Raw genomic sequence first — 10,343 nt, 5'->3', positions numbered from 1 at the left:
TATGCCAGTTTAGCATCCAGGCTCTTTGGAGTCAGGCTGCTGGAATGCATGCAAAATGTGGCTTGACATGGTTTCACTGAAATTAAGCCCTTCCTTAAAAAAATGGAATTTGAATGGTGCTCCAAACCATGCCATTACCAGTGACTGTGTGTTAATGCATCCTCATTGGTATATAATAACCAACTACTGTATTTGTGCCATTTATTGGGGTCTCTGAACAAAAAAAGAAATACATTCATGTTATTTATCTTAATAAATCAGTTGGTTGAATCAATGAGGCTTTCATCTTGTTCACCTCTTCCAAGTGATGCAAAATGATTCAGTCCACCTGCACTCTGGCTGCTTTTACAGCACAGCTAATTTATTATAAATAGAGAACTGCTAATGTGTCTTTCCCCAAGAAAGCAAAATCGAGGAATCAAAAAGAAGAAATGAGAGGCGGAGAAGCAGTAACTGAAATTTTAAAAAAATTATTTCAAAAGAAACGTGACCAGAGTAAAACCTTTACTGCTCTCAGCATTCATTAGGTATGATAAGTAATTTTCTGAAGCTATGTAATATAAATAACAATATTGTAATAATAAATATACATTGATGAGCATGTAATTACTCCAACAAACTGATATAGCCTCATAAACATATAAATAATCCATTAAAAATGCAAAGCAGTGGGCACCAGTTTGTGTAAGCCACCATGTTGAATCACCATCTGGAATACAGTGGTCGAGATGGACATCTCAGGCACTTATGTAATGCGTCACAGATGGAGGAGAAAAGAACTTGCAGACGTTCATGTGCTGTGGAGACAAATGTTAAGTTGTTTCTGCACCTTTAGACTCAAGATATGAAGAATAATACCTTTGTTTTTTTTCATCTAAGAAGGGGTCCTCTTCCCCAAAGAAGCATAAATGCGAAGGACGATGCAACAGGGCGATCCTCTTTCTCCTCACTTCAGGCCTCATGTCTTAAACTGAAGTCAGAGCTTCAACACACAAAAACATGTATAAACACAGTTATTTATTCCTGATATTGTTGCTTATTATCAGTAGATTATATTCACAACAACAACAGCTGATTATAAGCTAACATTAGGCTAGTTAGGCATAATGTTAGGCTTGAGTATCCTTTAAAAAAAATCAATTTTCCTTATGATAAAAAGTTTGATTACATTATCACATCCTATGAGATTTTATTATTAAGTATCCTAGTCCAACAATGTAAGACCAACTTCAAAGAAAGTTTAATTAACACTGGCTCACAGCGGCTAACAGAGCCTAACAGCAGCTATCGGATGTTAACAGGAGCTAACAGCAGCAAAAACAGCTGCACTTGTCAAAAGAAAAGTTCATGGTTTCCCCCTAAGTGTTTATATTAAAAGAATATGTTAAAATACAGTGCATACAAAAAAAATTTTTACACTAACTGATAAAAAAAAAGTCATGTCTTTCATCTCTCTTGGCCGACTTGAACATGTTACTCTTACAGTGGCCGCCATAGCTAGTACTATGCACTGTAATTGGGAGAGGCAAGAAAACAGAATTTAGCTGAAATAACCTGGAGTCAGTGAGAATGTACACACTATAACTATAAGGATGTGGCATTATATGGCAAAAGCAGTACATCCCTCTTTACAAGATGAGCTCATATAGTAATAAGTAAAAGTTATTCCAAGAAATCATTTGTATTGATAACAGCTTCAGCTTACCAACACTGATATCAAGTAACATTAAGCTTTATTGTATGTTAGTCAAGGATTCACTGTGCGGCAGGCAGAGGTAGGACCCAAATGAAAAGGTCAACTTAAAGAGGCCGCTTTACTGCCTGTGCAAAAAAACAATCACTAAATACATGAACACAAAAACCAAATACGGAAATTGGAAACAGGGAACTAATTAGGAATAACAAGGGAATAGCAGACGACAGAGGATAATGAGCGGATGGGAAACAGGAGGAAACACAGCTGGAAGTAATCAGACACAATAAGACAGGGAGGAAGCAAAACTAATCACACTGAACAAAGGACAGGAAACTGTCAAAATAAACCTTAGACGCAGATTAAGACTTGACACTGGAACTGTGGAAGAAACAGACTTGGGAACAAGACAGACTGAGGAGACAGAGAGGGTGAGAGAGTGGGGGACACAGAAAGGGAGAGAGACATGATGGGCTTGGGAGAACACACCAAGACTACCAGAGGCCTAGAAATACAAATGACTAAACTAAGAAGAACAAGGAAACGAAACAATACCAAGAGGGAACAAAGAAATGCTGGATCATAGATCGAGAATCATGACAATTCTGGCTGTCAGGCTGTGAGGTATGCAAGGCATTTTAAGGAAGCCTGTGCTTTTCAGGCTGATGAAAGAGCTGTTTAAATACCACAGTGACTTCTTAATTAAAAAAATGAAAAAACGCAATTTTGCTAGCTCTAATGAAACACCATCAGGCAGCACACCAACACACCTGCTCTTAAGTGTTTTCATGTTTTACTAAATCACTGAGATATCTGCAAGACCATTAGACCGCCGTGTTTGACATGTCTAACCTTTGTGTTGGATGAGATCAAAGAAGCACTTACAGAAAACAGTTAGCATATGTCATGTAACCAACAAACACAACCAAGCTACTTTAGTAAACACAAATAACTTTGCACTTATTCAAACATCACACTTTACAATATGAAGACGTTATATCCAATAGATGGAGAACAGTATGAGGCTGAAAGCAGGTTAAGAGGCGAATCGTAGTCCTGTATACTTCATTTTTATAGTGGGTGTGTCTGTGCAGAAGATAGTGAGCAGGAAGATATGATCGAGGACGGTGGAACGATAGTGAAGAGAGCATGGGAAACATGATGAGAGGATATAAGTGAACCATTACTCTGAATCAGGACAGCAGTGTCATTTTTCCCATTTCTGCAAATAAAACACATTTCTAGGATATCGGCATTAAATTAGCATTTTACTGGGGGTTTTTTATACCATAAAGAAAACAGAAGGAAAGTGATTTTTCCACAAAGTAACTGTAGACTACAGTATGTTGTGAAATGTGTGGAAACTGTGCAGACTTATGGACATATCACAGATTTTTAAAAATCAAACTGGTATAGGAATGGTCATAACTGGCTATCCTCATCACCACTGTGGTTTACTGTACTGTTGTCAGTGCAATTATTTGTTGAAAGAAATTGTGAGAGGCATGGATCATGAAAGCAAGAGGGCCCACAGAGACTGTGTGTCTGTCTATCTAGCTAGCTAGCTAGCTAGCTAGATAGACACCCACAAACAAACATTTACACACAAGTCAATACCATTGCTACAAACACAACAGCAACTGAGTTATGTCAGTACACTTAGCTGGAGAGTGTACTTGGCTCAGCCTTAGGTCTTAAACTAGCAATAGCTAGCTAGATAGCTAGCTAACTCAGTTGCTGGTGTGTTTGTAGCAATGGTATTGACTTGTGTGGAAATGTTTGCTTGTGGGTCTGTATCAAGATCAGAGGCTTACTGGCCAACCTGTCCACGTCCTAATTTGCCAAATAAGTCAAATCCAGCAGCTTATCCAGGACCTGGATAAGCTGGACCTAAACTTAAGTGGACCAATCATACGCAACCTCACACAGACCTGGATGGAGACATCTAATACAGGCGCACACCTACATGACACACACACACACACCCAAGGATCACAATCAAACAACAAATGACGTGCGCCATGGAAACATAACAACAAAAACCTCACGAACAAAGAGAGAGGCAACTTCAGGGATTTAATCATTTGTGGGCGACAAGTCACTAATGGAGTGTACATAATGAGTCGCTCCACCCCACTCACTCTGCCCACAGACGTGGTGGCTGTCTGACGGTGATCATTAAGCACTTACGTATGATCTGTATGTTTACTGTTATCGGCAATGTCTGACGTTTCCCATTGCCAACATGAAGCTATAAGACACAAATGGCACACGGCTCACACAGACTATACTGCAAACAAACACACTTCTTTACAATTTTTACTCAACTGATGTCTTTGAATCTAGTTTTTCTGCAGCCGCTTTGCCATATTTCACTTAACAGCTTTCACACAGCATACAAACATATAGTTAACCTTCAGGAGACTGAATTCAAGTCGCAGGAGACAAAACCTTTGAATTTTGTGTCGAAATCAAGTTTTGTATCAATGAACAAGTCACTGTCGCCCACACTGTGCAAGCCAGGACGGTTAAATTGCTTAGATACTTTGTCAAAATGAGTGCACGTTGGGAGTGTGCTCCTCTTCCTCAGATTTCCTGACAGGCTTGTCATACTTGTTTCTCTCCCACTGAATACCTACAGCACCAGTCAATTATGCTTCCACGGATGACTGACTGCTATTGTCTGTCACAGTGAATACTCATTGGATACTCACTTCATGGGCTCAAGGTTTTACGTTCCACTTGGTAATGAAAAAGTGTAAATGTGTCCTAAAAACAGCACTTTTTCTGCAATGTTCGCACAATTTGGTACGATACGTACTCAAACATGTTCTATAATACTATTAAAACAGAAAAGTATGGGCAGTGGAAAAAAGTCATCCTCTGTGCAGCAGTAACAAATTACTGCTGGGTATCACCGGACGTCCTGACACTGTCTGTTTTCCTGAAAGTCTCGTCATGCTCGTTTTTTGTGGTATGACTACTCACTGTAGCAGTCTTTTAGTCGTCTAATCATTTATGTCACACATCTTATCTCCATTGTAATGTTACAATGCTCTTCCTATGTTCTGCTGTCCTTACTTATCTTCCTCCTTCAGGAAAATGTTTATCTGTGTTGGTTTCCTACACATTTAACATTTTCTGCAGTTTGACGGAGCATTTCGCAACTTGTGACAACTCCAACCTTTTGGCAATAAGAACTATTACAGAGTGAGCAACCATAATCAACACTGTTCACAAAGTCACCAAAGGACCAGTACTGGTCTGAATCGCACTGGCTAACCTGCATTATTTGACAGATTCAAATTTATTTGAAGAATTGTTAGTTTTCACAAAGTACTATGCACAGTAAACACTGACGAGTAGGAAACCGTCAAGATTTACAGTATCTTTATGAAATGTAGCACGACTAATTGTAGAAAATATATATAAAGAAAAGAAAACTGAATGAGAGGCATCAGCAGACTGTGGCTGGATTGCACCATTTAATCAGTCTGTCAGGTGGTGTTATCATGGTGCTAGCATTTTTGTTCTTGTGGGGTTTTGAATTCTTCCATCCATCCATCTGCTTCCGCTTATCCTTTTCAGGGGCGCTGGAGCCTATCCCAGCTGTCATAGGGCGAGAGGCCGGGTACACCCTGGACAGGTCGCCAGTCTGTCACTGTTTGTGCTCACATTCACACCTATGGGCAATTTGGATAAATCAATTAACCTGTCCCCACTAACTGCATGTCTTTAGACGGTGGGAGGAAGCCGGAGTACGCAGAGGGAACCCACGAAAACACGGGGAGAACATGCAAACTCCACACAGAAAGACCCCGGCCTGATGGTGGAATTGAGGGCCTTGTTGCTGTGCGGCAACAGTGCTAACCACCGTGCCATTCTTTCAGAATATATTTCAATTGTTATTGTTTAAACTGTGGAAGTTTTATTGTTACTCTCAAGTTTTTGATGTTTTGGTTTCTGTAGTTCTTGGACTCTCCAAGAAGCAATTTTATCCCTTTTCCCTCAGTGTTTTTCAAAAGATCGAAGTTACATTCAATTAAAAAAAAAAAAAAAACTATTTGGAAACACAGGAAGGCTTGGTTGATAATCCTTGGATCCTCAGGCAACAAACTTGTTCTTGGTTGTTGAGCCACTCTTTGTGGCCGTGTCTGCATGTGACTGGTAACCAATGATCACTTTTGATGGAACGCCTAGCCTCTCTTTATACACACGCCCTGGACTCCACTTGTTGTTCCTAGAGTATTTAAAAGTAGAATGGGAGGGAGAGCCTTCAGTTTTCAGGCCCCTCTTCTGTGGAACCAGCTTCCAGTTTGGATTCGGGAGACAGACACTATCTCTACTTTTAAGATTAGGCTTAAAACTTTCCTTTTTGCTAAAGCATATAGTTAGGGCTGGACCAGGTGACCCTATTGCAGCATAACTAAGGGAGGATCCCTTAGTTATGCTGCAATAGACGTAGGCTGCCGGGGGATTCCCATGATACATTGAGTTTTTCCTTTCCAGTCACCTTTCTCACTCACTATGTATTAATAGACCTCTCTGCATTGAATCATATCTGTTATTAACCTCTGTCTCTCTTCCACAGAATGTCTTTATCCTGTCTTCCTTCTCTCACCCCAACCGGTCGCAGCAGATGGCCCCGCCCCTCCCTGAGCCTGGTTCTGCCGGAGGTTTCTTCCTGTTAAAAGGGAGTTTTTCCTTCCCACTGTCGCCAAAGTGCTTGCTCATAGGGGGTCATATGATTGTTGGGTTTTTCTCTGTATCTATGAAGCGCCTTGAGGCGACTTTTGTTGTGATTTGGCGCTATATAAATAAAATTGAATTGAATTGAAATCCATGGACTCTTCCGAGGAATCTGCCCTCTTTCCGTTGTTTTTCTTTCGCCTAGTAACAATAAAATGATGTGAAAGGTGAAGAATAGGAAAAATGGGGTTGGCATTAGGGCTTTATTTTCTATGATATCTTTGAGTTTTTGTTTCCTGTTTCACCTCATTTTTTTTAAATAATAAGTTTCACTTTTGTGTTCCGGGTTTTGGTTCATGAATTGGTTTCTATTAGTAGTTTCAATTATTTGGGTGTGTTTGTATCTATTCCTCCTTCTGTTTCATTATTCTGTGTCTTTGTCCTGTGTTGCTCTCTCCATGTTTAGTTTAGTGTTTTGGTTATTTTCACAATTTGTACCTGCTAAGTGCAAGTGGAGGAATCAACACTCGTGTCTGTATCAGTCTTCTTTGGTTAGTCCCTCTTTTATTTTGAAGGGTTGCTTCCCCTGTCACGTGTTAGCTTTGCTTCCTGGACTATCACAGTCTCTCCATAATTATATTCACCTGTGTGTGATTGCTTTGTCTGTGTACACATGAACACATCACATGTACATGTGTAAGTTCTCAGTCATCCAGGTCATGGTAGGGTTAGGTTGGCGAAGACGTCTCACCTCACCAACTTCTTCACTTCTAAAAACAAATGGTGAAGAGTCCCAGGTATTTAACCCCTAGTGGGTGTTGTTCCCTTAAGAGGTGGTCGTGAGGGTCGCTGACCCACTGTTGAGCATGTGAGTCATCACATTGAACCAAGGTGTGAAAAAAGGCACGAGTCTTTACCGTCACAGTGAGATTTTCTCGTAACCCATCATGTGACCTGTCAAGGTCACCCAAAGCAAGGAGTGAGTGGGGGTTGAAGTGTTTGTGACATTGCTGAAATGTCAAGCATGTAATCATTTAAACTTAATTCAGATTATATACTGTCAAATCACAACAAACACAAACATACTACAGTAACACAGAGAAACCCCCAACAATCAAACTATCTCTCTGAGAAAGCACTTGGTGACAGGGGAAGGAAAAACTCAGGCAAAAAAGCAGGCATAACCAGTCTCAGGGAGAGGCAGCTATCTGCGACTGGCTAGGGGTAAGAAGGAGAAGACAGGACAAAAGACACACTGTGGAAAAGAGGCAGAGTTTAATTATAACTAATGATTAAATGGTGCATAAAGGCACAGAGAGTGAACGATGAGTGAACGGGAAAACACTCAAGGGAAGATTCAGAGACAGCTGATCCAGCTTATATGTAAGCTTTATCAAAAAGGAAAGTTTTAACCCTAATGTTAAAGAGCGCATCAAGTCACATAGGCCCCTCTACAATCACTAGTAGGTAAGAACAATTCTGTGCAAACTGCACAAATGTACTGAAGCATCAGAGTATTTCATGCCCTCAATAGAAATTCTGCAGCAGCCAGATACAGCATTGCTCTGTGGCGGAGTGACAAGAACTCTGCGTGATCATCTTCCATAATACCTGACAGCGTAGGTTGAGGTAAAGGGGTTTCAATGAGTGTATATGTGTGGTTTGTGTCCCTGTGTGTGTGTGTGTGTGTGTGTGCAAACAGATGGAGGAGATCGTCTGCATGCGGGAAACAGGGATCTCAGTGGACCAGAGCGAAGAGTGCACATCAGACAAGATCAGTGCATCCAAGATAGAACAAAGGCGAGGGAGCCGAGTGGCCTGTACGTGACATGTAGTGAAGCGCTTCACAGAGAGCCTTGCTCAGTGCTTCTGAGAAACACCTGGCATATCAAAGCGCCAAAGGGAAACGAGTTTCAAAGGAGCAGGGCTGCCAGAGACTGTTTTGTGCCCAGGTCTCCACGGAGATGTGTGTTTTCAGAATTATTAGATGCCATTATACAGCACGCATGTGGAGAATAACACCACTGAATGAGTAAGTGTTGAAATAACCCGCAATGTAAATGGCAACTGTTTTGTTTCCTGTGTTCCAAAGCTGCAGCAAATCATAATGAAGGAGCTACATCTAATATTCAATTATATATGTGCATAAGCCTTGTGTATAAGTGTTAACAGTGTTCACACTTTTTATGAGTCAATTACGAGACCACAGTGAAGATGGAGTGACTTTGCTGGCAGTGACTGTAGCTGGACTGCAGAGAGAGGAAGACAGAGTAGCTGGCTGCTGAAAGGTAAGTCATAACGTTGGTGTCCTGCCAGGGTAGGAGTGGGCACTGGACAAAGAACGAATCTTTTCTTTTCTTCTCTAAAAATACAAATACATTTAAACACAGTTCACTTGTGTATTTATAACCACCGTCACCAAGACTGGAATGGCTCTACCTCCATAACCCTCCAGTCTGCTTTTGGGCTGAAGCTTTTATCCAAAATCCTCCTCTTGCCAGATTCAGAAGCATCCACAGTCCTGAGGAAGCTACATCACATGTTATAACTGAGGTGTCAAACATGTACAGCCCACAGGCCAAAAGCAGCAAGCTCAAGACTCAAATCCAACCCACTGAAGTGGAAGGTGTAAAAACTGAAGAGAAGCACTGGCAAGTGAATCGTGTCAAGAAACATGGTTTTCCACATGCTAATTTAATCCTAGCCTGAGGTCTAAATCATTGTGATTTTTACATCGCTCTGGCAACTAACACACACACTCTGTCTAAATTTAGGGATGTAAATCTGTGTGTGTACTTACATTTCCACTGTGACTTTTATGTTGCTTTTAATATATTTAAATTATGAAAAGAAATGTCATTTGTACTTGAAGTATGTTCTTTAAGTATGTCATATTAAAAACAGGTAGTACTTCAAAGAGAAGCAAATATTTTCTTCTTCTTCAAATAGGTGAAAATCACCATCTATTACAGTTTACGAACAGTTTCTGAGTGACACTTATTTTTACTTGTCCTGTTAAAAGCAAGTAGAAATAGTCAAAAAGTTACATTGGAAAAAGTTAATATTAGTTAAAGTTAATATTTGGATATTTTGGATATTTATGTGGCACTTTGAAAGACATTTGTTGGATTCAGCTAGCTAGCCGAGTTTCATTAATGAATAACAGCAGGTAGCTGCGATAATGCTAACCAGGTATCAAAGAAGAAGAAGAAAGAACTACAAAAGATTTACAGTACTGTGCAAAAGCCTTGAACCTGTATCAGGTCTTTGCTGGATTTTTTTATGTTTCTTAGGCTATGTCCACACGTACCCGGGTATTTTTGAAAACGCAGATTTTTCTATGCGTTTGCACCTTTCGTCCACACGTAAATGGCGTTTTCGGTCACTGAAAACGGAGATTTCTAAAAACTCCAGTCAGGGTGGATATTTTCTAAAACTCAGTTTTTGCATTTACGTGTGGACGAGAAAAACGGAGAAAACGCAGCGTCAAAGGTGTGCGCCTTTTTTGACGTCACAGTGTGCGCCACGTTATTGACAATACTGTTACTGTTAATTGTACTCTCTGCAGTGTTTAAATGCTTACATATACACACACAGTTACTGTCCCTCCACACATACGAATTGACTATGTGCACGTTAGCATATGCTACTTCCGGTGCGGAAACTCCTGTGGGGAGCTTTGTTTCCGGTGTCCTATTCGCGCCTGGTTTACGGTCCAAAACAAGTTAAGCAAATGAATGAATCAAGCGGCGATTTACACTTCTATAGATGTCTCGGGCATTTACCCAATATATCTGCAAATAATGTTCATCAACTTGTTGATATTTTTCCCCCGCGCCTCAGGGCAAAAGAGAAAATGGATTCAAATGTTATATTTCTCAGCTGTCCCTCGTTTATCGCGGGTGTTATGTTCTAAAAATAACCAGTGATAGGTGAAATCAATTAGCCAATTTTATTTTTT

This window comes from Neolamprologus multifasciatus, chromosome 12, assembly GCF_963576455.1.
Source record: "Neolamprologus multifasciatus chromosome 12, fNeoMul1.2, whole genome shotgun sequence".
NCBI lineage: Eukaryota > Metazoa > Chordata > Actinopteri > Cichliformes > Cichlidae > Neolamprologus > Neolamprologus multifasciatus.
The sequence above is the reverse complement of the archived record's forward strand: the minus strand, read 5'-3'. Positions refer to the sequence as shown.